The sequence below is a fragment of the Salmo salar genome, chromosome 11 (assembly GCF_965601325.2).
Source record: "Salmo salar chromosome 11, fSalSal1, whole genome shotgun sequence".
NCBI classification, from domain to species: Eukaryota; Metazoa; Chordata; class Actinopteri; order Salmoniformes; family Salmonidae; genus Salmo; species Salmo salar.
Window position 1 is genome coordinate 93,655,299 of NC_138301.1, and position 15,842 is coordinate 93,671,140.

General features: G+C 41.9%; 1 long non-coding RNA gene across 1 annotated transcript; it reads left to right on the forward strand.

The window, feature by feature from the left end:
- The first annotated feature begins 1,099 nt into the window (after positions 1 to 1,099).
- Positions 1,100 to 14,569, forward strand: LOC106563374 (uncharacterized). Its single transcript, XR_001319242.3, has 5 exons — positions 1,100 to 1,234; positions 1,589 to 1,670; positions 11,199 to 11,297; positions 13,248 to 13,288; positions 14,181 to 14,569. It is a non-coding gene; the product is annotated as an uncharacterized LOC106563374 (long non-coding RNA).
- Positions 14,570 to 15,842: the final 1,273 nt, after the last annotated feature.

Here is a 15,842-nt window from a genome sequence, read left to right on the forward strand (position 1 = left end):
AAGGACTTCTCCTTAGTGTATGGGTCGCTCTCGTGGGTATCTAGGGTATAGGGTTGGGGACCTATCCATCATGATAGAACAATAAATAAATAAACTATTTGTATTTTATTTCAAAATATATCTGCACAAAATTGAAAGCTCTCTCTCACAACCCCTGCTCACAAACACACATGGGTGTAAGGACAGATGCTGGAGATGAGAAGCAAGTACAGGGAGTGAACATGTAATAAACAACAGACAGGAACAAGAACAGTGTCTGGACAGGGGAAAACTAACGACATCAACGACTATAATGCTGACACGAGTAACCAACTGAGGAACAGACAGATATATAAGGGTAATGGTAATGGAGTCCAGGTGAGTCCAATATTGCGCAGCTGCGTGTAATGATGGAGACAGGTGTGCGTAATGAAGGGCAGGCTGGCACCCTTGAGCGCCAGAGAGTTGGAGGGGGAGCAGGCGTGACAATGGGCTCTGAGATTTGCAACCGTTATCCTTTTTCACTCACTTAACTCCACGCTATTCTAAACACAAAAACAGACACCCCACCTTCCATCACAATACATCTTCACATACCCACATACTGTGCCTTCTATGTCCTCTATTTGCTGTGTTTTATCTCTACCATGGTGATTGAGTACTTCTGTGTTCCAGTTCCTTATATTTTAAGATGTATTATTTCGCTAATCATCCTTTCTTCTAATGCTGTCTTATCAATTCATGAAATACTGTAAATGGAAAGTCTAATTCTAATTATTTTCCAACATTCCCTATCTAGAATGGTGTAGTTTAGTTGTAGTTTATTTCTTTAACAATTGTTGTATTTTATTACTTTTCTATATTTTTTTTATTACAATCCCTACCATGGCTAGTATCGGGTATGTAACGCCCTGGCCATAGAGAGGGGTTTTTAGTTCTCTATTTTGTTAGGCCAGGGTGTTACATGGGTGGGCGTTCTATGTTTATTTTTCTATGTTGGTTTGTTTCTTTGGTTGGTCGTGTGTGGCTCTCAATCAGGAACAGCTGTAGATCGTTGTTCCTGATTGAGAGTCATACATAGGCAGCCTGTTTTGACTTTGGGGTTTGTGGGTGATTATTTTCTGTTTAGTTTTGTACGTAGCAGAACTGTAGGCTGTCGTTCGTGGTTTGGTTGAAGTGTTTCTATTAATTGAATATGAACACTCACCACGCTGCGCTTTGGTCCCCTACTTCCACAGACGACGGCCGTTACAGGGTATTACATTATTCGACTCCTTTATTGGAACTTTGTAATATTTAGAATAGCCATGGAGTAGTCTTTCTGTCTCAGAACATTTGGTTATCAATATAAAGTTTATCAACTACGAGAACTACACGTTTCCCTTTTAATCTATTCTCCTTGAAGATTGGGTACAGAGCTTTGGCCATTCTGCAATTTCCTTCGGAAATTGATAATTCATGCCTATTTTCGTGCCAGCAATTCTTTTACCCAGGCTTTCAACCATTATTTTCTATTTAAAGAAAGCACATTTGACAATGACTGGGCACTCATATCTCTGTCCTCTCTGTCCGAAACGGTGTACGCGTTCGATTTGGATTTTGTCGACAGCTTCGCTCAGGATCTGATGCACTAAAATAAGGATCTCCCTCACTACACCCTCAGGAACTTCTCCTTTTTCTCTTGGATACCAGTAAGTACCAGATTGGCTCTCGTGGATTTAGTCTATATGTCAAGTAAGGCTTCTCTCAGAAAGATGTTCTCCTTTTAAAGTTAATTAACTTTAATCTTATTGACTGTCCCTTTTAGCTTGTTTCTTTTATTCTCCATTGTCACAGCTTTTTCGTCACTCATCTCATCTCCTTTATATCTTTACTGACTAATTCAAGTATGCCCAGTTTGTCTGCCATTTATCGGTTTTAACAGATCGGTTTCCACCCTTACCATTCCCGGTGGTGAAAAGCTTAAATCGTATGTGTCTTTCGAGGAGTCTTTGGGTGTTGCTTGTTTTCGTAATATTTGTCGATTCATTTCTCTAGCCTTATGATTTGTTTTGTTATCCAGATTATTACCCACCAGTATGTGAAGTGCTAATATCTAACTTACAGATATTGAATTTTACTTTATCTGCTCTGCTATGTTCAGTCTGCCATATCTGTTAGTCTTGCCATGCTTTCCAACATGTCAGTTCATCAACTTTCTGCCCCGGTCAACTGTAAGTGCTGTTATTGTGACGTGGAAACGTCTAGGAGTAACAACAGCTAAGCCACGAGGTGGTAGGTCACACAAGCTCACAGAACAGACCCGCTGAGTGTTGAAGTGTGTAGCGCATGAAAATTGTCTGTCCTCGGTTGCAACACTCACTATTGAGTTCCAAACTACCTCTGGAAGCAACGTCAGCACAAGAACTGTTCGTCGGGAGCTTCATGAAATGGGTTTCCATGGCCGAGCAGCCGCACACAAGCCTAAGATCACCATGCGCAATGCCAAGCGTTGACTGCACAGAGATCTTCTTCATCAGTCAGGCTTCAAGACAGGTCACTCAACCGAGACTTCTCTTTTCTGTGTCATGGAGGCTCTCCTTACTGCCAAAGCTGACTCTCTCCTCTGTTCTTATCATCCTAGATCTATCCACTGCCTTTGACACCGTGAACCATCAGATCCTTCTCTCCACGCTCTCAGGCTAGGTGTCTCAGGCGCTGCACACTCTTGGATTGTATCCTAACTGGCAGACCGCTCCTACCAAGTGACGTGGAGAGGATCTGTATCTGCACCACGTACTCTCACTACTGGTGTCCCCCAGGGTTCTAGGCCCTCTCCTCTTCTCTCTATACACCAAGTCACTCGGCTCTGTCATATCCTGACATGGTTTCTCCTATCATTGCTATGCAGATGACACGCAACTACTTTTATCATTCCCCCCTTCTGACACCCAGGTGCCGTCATGTATCTCTGCGTGCCTAGCAGATATCTCAACTTGAATGTCAGACCACCACCTCAAGCTCAACCTCGATAAGACGGAACTGCTCTTTCTCCCGGGGAAGGCCTGCCCACTCCAAGACCTCTTCATCAGTTAAACTCCAGTGTGCCCTCCCAGAGTGCAAAGAACCTTGGTGTGACCCTGGACAACACCCTGTCGTTCTCTGCAAACATCAAAGCAATAACCCACTCCTACAGGGTCATGCTCTACAACATCCATAGAGTACGACCCTACCTCACACATGTCGCAGCGCAGGTCCTAATCCAGGCCCTTTTCCTCTCCTGTCTGGACTACTGCAACTCGCTGTTGGCTGGGCTCCCCGCTTGTGCCATCAAACCCCTGGAACTTATCGGGAACACTGCAGCCTGCCTGGTTTTCAACCTTCCCAAGTTCTCTCATGTCACCCTGCTCCTCCGCACACTCCACTGGCTTCCAGTCGAAGCTCGCATCCACAACAAGACCATGGAGCTTACCTACAGAACAGCAAGAGGAACTGCCCCTCCCTACCTTCAGGCTATGCTCAAACCCTACACCCCAACCCAAGCACTCAATTCTGCCACCTCAGGTCTATTGGCCCGCCCACCCGTATGGGAGGGCAGCTCCCACTCAGCACAGTCCAAGCTCTTTTCTGTCCTGGCACCCTCATTCTGGAGCTGAAGCTAGGACAACAGAGTCCTTGCCCATGTTCTGAAAACATCTAAAACCCTACCTCTTCAAACAGTATCTTAAATAATTCTCCATATCACCTCAACCTCAGCACTTGCATTTCACCCCCCCTACTGTACATTGAACCTTTTATCTCATTTGAAACAGATGCAAATGCTTCATCATTTCAACAAGGCAGTCGGAACATGGGGATGAGGCGAGTTGGGACTGTGTATGATTGACTATGCTAAAGTCAATGACGTGTCAGTGCTGGGTGGTACTAGTTCAAGTGTGCCTGTACTTCCACCTGTTGTTGAACTTCCTCCACATAATTTATCTGTTTCCTGATTTGCATAACTGCCACACTGCTCTTCCTGTAGCCTGATGTCATCTGTTCCCCTCAGATGAATGGTGTAATATCTTACTGGGCAAGAAATAGATGTGCAAAGGGTTAAAGATATTATCAATTTACAGAGGTATCCCTGATAATTATGTAGAGTAGTTTGAACATTTTCCTATTCTGTGCGGTTTTAAATATATAATTATGTTTTTGAATATATAAAATACATGTATTATATTACAGCATTACAATTTTATGCTGGTGTGTGGTTCTGTTGTCCTGACGTTACATCATTCCAGCTATCAGGCAGTTGAGGGGCTTTTTTTCTCCCTCCTGGAGGATGTTGGGATATGGAGGAAGAAATGGGCACAACCACAAGGGATCACTGAGTTGTTGGGCAACATTATTGTTTGATGGTTGGTACCTTTATTGCCCAGTTGATGTGGATAAATGATTGTGCGAGTTAGAGAAGCAACAAAGTTTTTTTTATTGTCCCACACAGGGTAGGTGCAGTGAAACGTGTTGTTTTACAGGGTCAGCCACAGTAGTACAGCAGGGTTAAGTGCCTTGCACATCGACAGATGTTTCACCTTGTTGGCTCAGATATTCAAACCAGCCACCTTTTGGTTACTGGTCCAATGCTCAGCTATCTGCCACACAGGTAGATATTTCAGAGGTTCAGTAGAAAATGGAGAAGGGTAATGGTAACGACAGGGGTGTACTCTAACCACTAGTTTGATCTGAAACACAGTATAGTTAAACTGTCTGTCTCATGACGCCTGTGTGTTTGTGCTTATTCTGTTTGTCCTGTAGAAGTGACCACAGGGGATGTACTGATCTTTCACTCACACTTGTATATTTCCAGAGTCGAACAAAAAAACGTAAACAGTTTCTTTCCTCTTGGGGATCGAGGGTAACCTAATCCCACTGACGGGATTGCTAGCAAGGCGGGAAATTCAAAACATCAATCTAATAATTTCAATTTCTCTAACAATCAACTATTTTACACCATTTAAAAGATAAACATCTCCTTAATCGAACCACATTGTCCGATTTTCAGAGGCTTTACGGCGAAAGCATAGTTAGATTATGTTAGGAGAGTACATAGCCAAAAAAGTACACACATCCATTTTCAATTCAAGGACAGGCGTCACCAAAAGCAGAGAACCAGCTAAAATGATGCACTAACCTTTGACAGTCTTTATCAGATGACACTCCTAGGACATTATGTTAGACAATACATGCATTTTTGTTCTATCAAGTAAATATTTATATCCAAAAACAGCATTTTACATCGGCGCGTGTCGTTGAGAAAATGTCTCCCCCAAAACTGCCAGTAAATTTACAAAAAAATACTCATAAAACGTGGTTAAAGTATTAAACTGTTATTCAAAGAATAACGGTTGCATTCTGAATGCAACCGCATTGACAGGTTTCAAAATAACTTTACTGGGAAAGCATACTTTGCAATAATCTGAGTTCTCTGGTCAGAAAAATACACTAGGCTATACAGCTAGCCGCTATGTTGGAATCATCTAAAACCATCAATAACATTAGCAATATCCCCTTACCTTTAATAATCTTCATCAGAAGGCACTTCCAGGAATCTCAGGTCCACAACAAATGTTATTTTTTTTTTCGATGAAGTTCATAATTTATGTCCAAATAACTCCATGCTGTTCCGTGTTAGTGCGTTCGGTAGGCTACTCAATGGGAGGGAAAAGTCACGACAAAGTCAAAAAAGAAATCTATTTACGTTCATTCAAACATGTCAAACGTTGTTTAGCATCAATCTTTTGGTCCATTATTAACGTGAAACATCAGTAATATTTCAACCAGACCTCTCCTGTGTCTTGAAACAAGTTTTGAAAAATGTCTCGCCTCACATGAACGTGCATGTGCGCGCAATAATGAAGTGACGACCTCCCAGGGACGTCAACTTCCCTTCCTTCTCATTCGGTCTCTGTTCATCAGACGCTTCAAACAACTTTATAAAGATCGTTGACATCTAGTGGAAGCCATAGGAAGTGCAAAATGAATCCTTTGTCACTGTTTTATTACCAATGACTTGAAAATAGTACAGTACAACATTTTCATTTCCTGCTTGTATTTTCTCAGGTTTTTGCCTGCCATACGAGTTCTGTTATACTTAGAGACACCATTCAAACAGTTAGAAACTTCGAGTGTTTTCTATCCAAATCTACTAATAATATGCATATTTTACACTGCTCAAAAAAATAAAGGGAACACTTAAACAACACAATGTAACTCCAAGACAATCACACTTCTGTGAAATCAAACTGTCCACTTAGGAAGCAACACTGATTGACAATACATTTCACATGCTGTTGTGCAAATGGAATAGACAACAGGTGGAAATTATAGGCAATTAGCAAGACACCCCCAATAAAGGAGTGGTTCTGCAGGTGGGGACCACAGACCACTTCTCAGTTCCTATGCTTCCTGGCTGATGTTTTGGTCACTTTTGAATGCTGGCGGTGCTTTCACTCTAGTGGTAGCATGAGACGGAGTCTACAACCCACACAAGTGGATCAGGTAGTGCAGCTCATCCAGGATGGCACATCAATGCGAGCTGTTGCAAGAAGGTTTGCTGTGTCTGTCAGCGTAGTGTCCAGAGCATGGAGGCGCTACCAGGAGACAGGCCAGTACATCAGGAGACGTGGAGGAGGCCGTAGGAGGGCAACAACCCAGCAGCAGGACCGCTACCTCCGCCTTTGTGCAAGGAGGAGCAGGAGAAGCACTGCCAGAGCCCTGCAAAATGACCTCCAGCAGGCCACAAATGTGCATGTGTCTGCTCAAACGGTCAGAAACAGACTCCATGAGGGTGGTATGAGGGCCCGACGTCCACAGCTGGGGGTTGTGCTTACAGCCCAACACCGTGCAGGACGTTTGGCATTTGCCAGAGAACACCAAGATTGGCAAATTCGCCACTGGCGCCCTGTGCTCTTCACAGATGAAAGCAGGTTCACACTGAGCACGTGACAGAGTCTGGAGACGCCGTGGAGAACGTTCTGCTGCCTGCAACATCCTCCAGCATGACCGGTTTGGCGGTGGGTCAGTCATGGTGTGGGGTGGCATTTCTTTGGGGGGCCGCACAGCCCTCCATGTGCTCGTCAGAGGTAGCCTGACTGCCATTAGGTACCGAGATGAGATCCTCAGACCCCTTGTGAGACCATATGCTGGTGCGATTGGCCCTGGGTTCCTCCTAATGCAAGACAATGCTAGACCTCATGTGACTGGAGTGTGTCAGCAGTTCCTGCAAGAGGAAGGAATTGATGCTATGGACTGGCCCGCCCGTTCCCCAGACCTGAATCCAATTGAGCACATCTGGGACATGTCTCGCTCCATCCACCAACGTCACGTTGCACCACAGACTGTCCAGGAGTTGGCGGATGCTTTAGTCCAGGTCTGGGAGGAGATCCCTCAGGAGACCATCCGCCACCTCATCAGGAGCATGCCCATGTTGTCAGCACATTCAACTATGTACAGAAAAAAAGTATTTAATAAGATTATTTATTTCATTCAGATCTAGGATGTGTTGTTTAAGTGTTCCCTTTATTTTTTTGAGCAGTATATTTTCTGGGCCGGAGTAGTAACCTGTTTAAATTGGGGTATGTTTTTCATCTGGCCGTGAAAATACTGCCCCCTAGCCCCTAGAGGGGGCTAGGGGGCAATAAAGCCCCAAAAGCTTTCAGCACATCATGTCAAGCACATCTCTGACAAACGACTTCTCAGAAACATTGTCTGCAGGATATTTCTTGCAGAAGTATGAGTGCAGTGTGGTTGTGGTCAAGAGCTAGAGCAGGCGAGAATAGCTACAAGGCTGTGACTGGTAGGCCTTCCCAGAAATTATAGTCTTCCCACAAACTTAAACCTGTTAGTGGTATGTGTAATTACACATTGTAATTACCAATCACCTATCACCGTATAAGTAATGCTTTATATCACTATTTGCAATTTGCAAATGTCATACCTACTTCTTCACATTTCAACCCACCACTTTCTTTCTTCGATATTTTCAGTAATGATGCTAGTATAAAGGGGCCCTCAAGGACCAGATAGGCCTACCTCCAAACTAGTTAACCCAAATCACATATAGCCAGATAGAGACCCATTTCTTAAAATTTCCATAGATACCCACTTTTACAGACAACCATATAATGTATAGACAATAGGTCTGCCCCTCTACCAGCAGTTTCTGGTAGTTTATATTTCATTTTGTCCAATGAGAAGGGGTCTATTAGGTCTATGAATCCATGTACTGATTTTGAGATCCTAATTTTCAAATGATGGCCACTGAAATTAGCATTGTATTGTTGTTTTGGTATTGGAAACTACAGGGCCCCTAAATGTGGAAACTGAAATGTTAGGTGGAACATCAAGACTTGGGAACTCATTTGTTCAACTGCTGAATAAATCCACAATGGTAAAGGTTGCCTAGAAATATCCTTGGTCTCCCCCACCAGGGATCAATCAATTGTCTCTTTTCGATATACATTAGCCACCTGAATAAAGTGTCTAACCAAGAGGTTGGATGCAATAAATCATCTTTGACAAGTTAAAGTGCCTTCTCCAGCTATCACTTTACTGTTCATCTATATTTTTCGTAAGCCGTATTGAGGGTTCATTGCATGGGCAGCAATTTAGTGGATAATGAAAAAAGAAATGTTATTCAATGTGACTTCAGACCTGCCCACAGTCACCATATCCTCTTTGGGCTGTCCTGTGTCCTAAGCACAGATCTGCTCTCAAGTCAGAATCTCAATAGTTGATGGCAGAAAGTGGAAAATATGGCTCTGTTTTTTATTTCCATCAATATATTAAGAGTGTATAGTGTGTATTTTATGTTGACATGTTAACTGAAATGCCTTCTTTACGATATCTTCCTGTTTTCCATGTTAAAATTGTGGCCAGTGATGCAGTAAGAAAATGTTAGTCAGGAATGTATTACATCATGTCAAACAACATTAGTTGTGGAATGATATTGGAGATATCTTTCATACACCATTTCTTTCATACACAATTTGTCACAATAGGAGTTTGGACCTCAGGACCGGTCCTTGCCGTTCTGTCGACCTAGGCAAGACCAAACAATTGTGGCCCCAAAAAATAGAGTAGTCCCAGTAAGCAAAATGACTCTGAAAAGACGTCTAAAATACCTACAGTGCATTCGGAAAGTATTCAGACGCCTTCACTTTTTCCACATTTTCTTAAGTTACAGCCTCATTGTAAAATTGATTAAAAAAAAATGTCATCAATCTACACACAATACCCCATAATGACAAAGCCAAAAACTGTTTTTAAAATTAAAAAAATTAAAAAATAAAATATGTATTAAATATAAAAATAGAAACTCCTTAAGTATTCAGACCCTTTCCTATGAGACTCGAAATTGAGCTCAGGTTCATCCTGTTTCCATTGAACATCCTTGATGTTTCTACAACTTGATTGGAGTCCACCTATGGTAAATTCAATTGATTGGACATGATTTGGAAAGGCACACACCTCTCTACATAAGGTCCCACAGTTGACAGTGCATGTCAGAGCAAAAACCAAGCCATGAGGTCGAAGGAATTGTCCGTACAGCTCCGAGGCAGGATTGTTTCGAGGTACAGATCTGGGGAAGGCTATTAAAAAATGTCTGCAGCATTGAAGGTACCCAAGAACACAGCGGCCTCCATCATTCTTAAATGGAAGAAGATTAGAACCACCAAGACTCCTCCTAGAGCTGGCCATCCGGCCAAACTGAGCAATCGGAGGAGAAGGGCGTTGGTCAGGGAGGTGACCAAGAACCCGATGGTCAATCTGACAGAGCTCCAGAGTTCCTCTGTGGAGATGGGAGAACCTTCCAGAAGGGCAACCATCTCTGCAGCACCCCACCAATCAGGCCTTTATGGTAGAGTGGCCAGACGGAAGCCACTCCTCAGTAAAAAGGCACATGACAGCCCGCTTGGAGTTTTCCAAAGGCACCTAAAGGAGTTTCAGACCATGAGAAACAAGATTCTCTGGTCTGATGAAACCAAGATTGAACTCTTTGGTCTGAATGCCAAGCATCACGTCTATAGGAATCCTGACAACATCCCTACGGTGAAGCATGGTGGTGGCAGCATCATGCTGTGGGGATGTTTTTCAGTGGCAGGGACTGGGAGACTAGTCAGGATCGAGGCAAAGATGAACGTAGCAAAGTACAGAGAGATTCTTGATGAAAAGCTGCTCCAGAGCGCTCATGACCTCAGACTAGCTCCCCAAATACAGCTGTGCCAAGCTTGTAGTGTCATACCCAAGAAGACTTGAGGCTGAAATCGCTGCCAAAAGTGCTTCTTCAAAGTACTGAATAAAGGGTCTGAATAACTTTTTTGTCATTATGAGTTATTGTGTGTAGATTGATGAGGAAAATAAGTTTTAATCCATTTTATAATAAGGCTGTAACGTAAAAAAATGTGGAGAAAGTCAAGGGGTCTAAACACTTTCCAAATGCACTGTAGCTATACCTTCCTGTTGTAGTATGCTGTGAGTCAAAAGAAGGCACTGAGTGCGACTTCTACAAAGACCACCACATCTATAAAGGAAGTCCATTCCAGTGTTTACCAATTCACATTGTTCTGGAATGAGTTCAAAAAGTGGAACAATACTGAAATCGATCTGAGATGTGCTATTCTACAGAATGGACAAAGAGACAATCTTCTCAAAACGTAGTTATTCTCGAAGACAATGTGAGCAGTGAGTGACTGTTTTACTGTACTCCAAAGCACTTGTTTAGTTAGCATTAAACAGACGGCACCTTTTCCCTAGGATTTCATTAATTGACTTCATATATTACCTTCACAATTCACAAACAGATCTCCTTGGAAATCCGAGTCTGTGCAAAAGGAAGGGAAATACCTCACTCTTTGATGTGGGGCCAAACATGGCAACTTTTACCTGAACAATAATGCCTCACACTTTATAAAACAACCCTACACACACAATGTCTGTGTGGGGAGAGTGGTGGAAGAGGAGCTGTTGATGAAGAGGACCAGTACTGGAGATATCTTCATCACATGTGCTGTAGAGCTGGTCGAAAAGGATGAAGATATTGTCACATCACAGCCTCAGTATCCCCATAGATGTTGAGGAGGACTAGATCCTATAAATTGCTCAGACATTTTAACATGACAATACTCTGTTAATCTATTACTGTATTACAAGAGTGATAAATTACTGTTGGACATATTTCAATATTTTATTTATTTCAGTTGTAAATCCTCCTGGAACCAACATTTCCTCCCCAGTTTTCAGTTCCATCCCTCCTGGAGAGGAGATGGCAGTCAGCAATACAACAACCGAAGGAGAAGGTGAGTAACATTGGTTTACAGTGTAGGATTCTGTTGCTAGTAAATGTACAGGTATTGTTTAGTTCCTAAAATATCTCAACTCCTTAACTCTTAGTATTTTGATGGTCACTCTTAGTAAGGTCTATTTGCATGAACATTCTAGCTACAGAATCATTCACTAACCATTTTTCAGTTTGTGTCCTTTTACTCATTCTGCTATCTTGGTCTGTGCTGTGTGTCCTCCAACGCAAGCGTGGTGCATGCCTTCAGATAGGCCTACTCATATCCCACTGATATTTTGTTCCAAAGGCTACTTTAAATTATTTTCAGAATTGCCAAATTATCTCTCTCTATCTCTAGAAGGGTTTCTAGGCTGGCCTGCAAATACTGGTTAAGAATTGTTTATTTATTTTAAACTACCATTATGTTTCCAATATTTATGCACATTAATAAAACTGAGTGTACAAAACCTTAGGAACACCTTCCTAATATTGAGTTGCACCCCCTTTTGCCCTCAGAACAGCCATCAGGGCATGGATTCTACAAGGTACTGAAAGCGTTCCACAGGGTTGCTGGCCCATGTTACCTCCAAAGCCTCCCACAGTTGTGTCAAGTTGGCTGGTACTGGATCTCTACCCCGAATGGCTCGGTCCATCAACATCCCACAGATACTCAATTGGATTGAGATCTGGTGACTGGGCAGGCCACAGCAGTAAGCTGAATTCACTGTCATGTTTGTGGGACCATTGCTGGACAATCCTTGCCTTGTGGCATGGGGCAATATTGGGGCGGCAGCGTAGCCTAGTGGTTAGAGTTGGACTAGTAACCAAAAGGTTGCAAGTTCGAATCCCCGAGCTGATAAGGTAAAAATCTGTTCTGCCCCTGAACAAGGCAGTTAACCCACTGTTCCTAGGCTGTCATTGAAAATAAGAATTTGTTTTTAACTGACTTGCCTAGTTAAATAAAGGTAAAATAAATATAGCCTTGTGGCATGGGGCATTACCCTGCTGAAAAATTCATTTGCAGATGGATACACTGCTGCCATGAAGGGATGCACCTGATTGGCAATAATGTTCAGATATCCTGTGGCATTTAAACGTTGCTCCACCTTTATCAAGGTGCCCAATGTGTGCCATAATAAACACACCCCAAACCATCACACCACCAGCAGCCTGTGATGTTGACACACGGCATGATGAATGAATGCATGTACTCATGTGGTTTTCTCCCAGTAGTGTGAAGCAGGAGCCGGGATTCATCAGACCAGACAATGTTTTTCCAATCCTCCTGTGTCCAGTGTTTTTGTTCCTTAGCCCACTGCAATTGCAGTTTCTTGTTTGGTTTTTTTTTTTTGCTGAAAGAAGTGATACTCTGTAAGGCCATCGGCTGTCATACCCCATTAGTGTCAAGCTACAACGAGTTGTGCATTCTTTTATGGGACTTCGGGCACCAATGTTGTACTGGACTGTCAGTTGACTAACTGTAGCCCGTCTGTTGCTCTGAACAATTCGTGTCAGGCTCCTTTGTCCTCTTTCATCAATGACCTGTTTTAACCACTGGGCTGCCGTTGGCCGGATGTCCTTTGGGTGGTGGACCATTCTTGATACACACAGGAAACTGTTGAGCGTGTAGAACCCAGCAGCGTTGCAGTTCTTGACACACTGAACCTGGTGTGCCTGGCACCTACTACCATACACCGTTCAAAGGCACTTAAATATTTTGTCTTGCCCATTCACCCTCTGAATGGCACACACACAATCCATGTCTCAATTGTCTCAAGGCTTAAAAAGGATTATTTAAGATGTCTCCTCCCCTTCATCTACACTGATTGAAGTGGATTTAACAGGTGACATCAATAAGGGATAAATAGCCTTCACCTGGATTCACCTGCTCAGTCTACAGTATGTCATGGAAATAAAGTTTTGTACACTCAGTGTATATCCGTCTGAATGTACTGCATTGTCTCGACAGAAGCCCACTTGCGCAGGAAGACAACACCCCACCTTGTGTCCGTGAGTATGTGGGCTGACTAAACCACTACTGCCTTTCTTTGATCAGTGTTTTATTTTCAATCATTCTCTCATTTGAAACAGATTCTGTCAACACAAGACCAAGGGACAGTGGTGGAAAAAGTAGTCCAAAGTTATACTTCAAAGTAAAGTTACCTTAATAGAAAATGACACAGGTAAAAGTGAAAGTCACCCAGTAAGATAATACTTGAGTAAAAGTCGAAAAGTATTTGGTTTTAAATGTACTTAAGTATCAAAAGTAAATGGAATTGCTAAAATGTACTTAAGTATCAAAAGTAAAAGTATTAATAATTTCAAATTATATTATGCAAAGCAGACAGCATAATTTTCTTATTTTTTGTTTTTATTTACGAATAGCCAGGGGTACACTACAACCCTCTGATATTAATTTACAAACAAAGCATGTGTTTAGTGAGTCCGCCAGATCAGAGGCAGTAGGGATGACCAGGGATGTTCTTTTAATAAGTGTGTGAATTGGACCATTTTCCTGTCAAAATCTAAGAAGTACTTTTGGGTGTCAGGGAAAATGTATGAAGTAAAAAGTACATTATTTTCTTTAGGAATGTAGTGAAATAAAAATAAAAGTTGTCAAAAATATAAATAGTTAAGTACAGATACTCCCAAAAACGACTTAAGTAGTATTTTTACTTAAGTACTTTACACCACTGCCAAGGGATGAGGTGAGTTGGATTGAATAAGTGCAATGTGAAGTAGGCTAATATGCACTTGACTTCCACTTTCAATAATACGGTTTGAACTTTGAATTTTACTCCCCATACCACATGCATTGATCAGATCACAAAACCTAGCAATATACTGCCAATGGCAACCCCAGCTGCACATAACTCGAAGTGACTTGCGTTCTCTCTTACAGGAAGAGGACACTAGTCTGCAATATGCTACAGCAACATCTACCAGTGACCGAGCAAGTCTGCTTTATACTACTGTGACATTTACCGGTAACCAAGCTGGACCTGGGTGCACCAAGATCAAGTTTGCAATGACTGGAGACTACGCCCTCTTAGCAGAATAATAGAATAAGAAAGACAGTCTGTCTTGAAGAAAAGTTTAGTTTTTCTCATAGTTAACTTACGTGCCTTTCCTTCAACCTGGTGATGCACTTACAAAAAATAATAATAATATCACCCTGCTTGATTTACATATCTTCTACTCTGTGGACACCATGTCTTCCTGTAGTCTGTAAACATCAGTTCCTCTCAGATTAATGGTATTATCTTACTGGGCTATAAATAGATGTGCAGAGGTTTTAGGATAAGATTAATTTCAACATGTATACTTGATAAATGTGTAAATGAACAGCTTTCTTGATTTATAAGTCAATATGTCATTTAAAAGTTGTGTGTGTAAAATGAGAAAACCACAGAGATAAAAATAGTTTTTTTATATTGATTCCGTTTCTCTGTATTGCAGAACATTCTTAATAAACCACTTCACTAACTGTTAGAGGAAAGCAATACAAAAGGACTCTTGATTTGCAAGCTAACATGGTGGTTCTGTTTGGAACTCATTCTTCACCCATGCATTTTCACATTTATGTGCAAAGCTTTAACTAGAGGCAAATGAAACCCAAAATAGAATTGCATTAATGCAATCACATTTCAAGTAGATCATTCACACTGGAATCCTTTAAAAATGATTTCCAATTACAAATGGTTCCTGCTAGTTACAGTAGGCCTGATTCGGCCCAAAGTAATCTCAGAAACACAGAACGAAATGTCACATTTACATAACTCTCATATCCCATATGCTCCTGACAGACGTATCCTTTTTGTCACAGACGTTAGGAGAGACTATATCAAACCTGTCTGACACTGCCCTGGATTATGGACCTCTGCCTGCCCTTGACCTGTCTTTTGCCTGCCCTCTGTTTGGTCAATAAACATCTGTGATTCGAACTGTCTGCATCTGGGTCTTATCCCGAGTCGTGATAGACTAGGCCCAACCAGATCAGTCTTTATCTAAACCTGCACTTGGAGCATGTTAGAGCTATAGGTATGATCGTTGTATATGAAATGAAGCACCATCACAAGAGGGTGATAGGTGGGAGCTACTGTTTTACCATTAAAGGAGACACCATACATTTGATCAGTGTTTCACCCTTGTACTACTGTGGCATTGTCTGAGTCAGCCAAATGCTCTTGGGTATATTTATTGATAAAAGCATGTCTGAAAGCACTCCTTGCCTTCGTCCTGAAAGCATCTCTCATTTCCATATATCCTGTTTCACTTCTCACTCTGAGTTATTTATAACAGGTGACAGGTTTGGGACCTTAAAACAACTCTTAACCATGATCCAATTAATGTGCTGGTACCTTGTGTGAGCTACGTATTATTAGCAATAATATTATTGTACCCTATAATCAAATGTCAAATAATTTACTTTCACAACTATTTATTGTATTGTACTTTTGGCTGGAATAACAATTATCTATAGTCTCTCTTGAACTACAATTAAACAGATGCGGGTACAGTATGTTTCTCTTGAATATTCTGTCTCTTGGTTGTTTTGTCATTA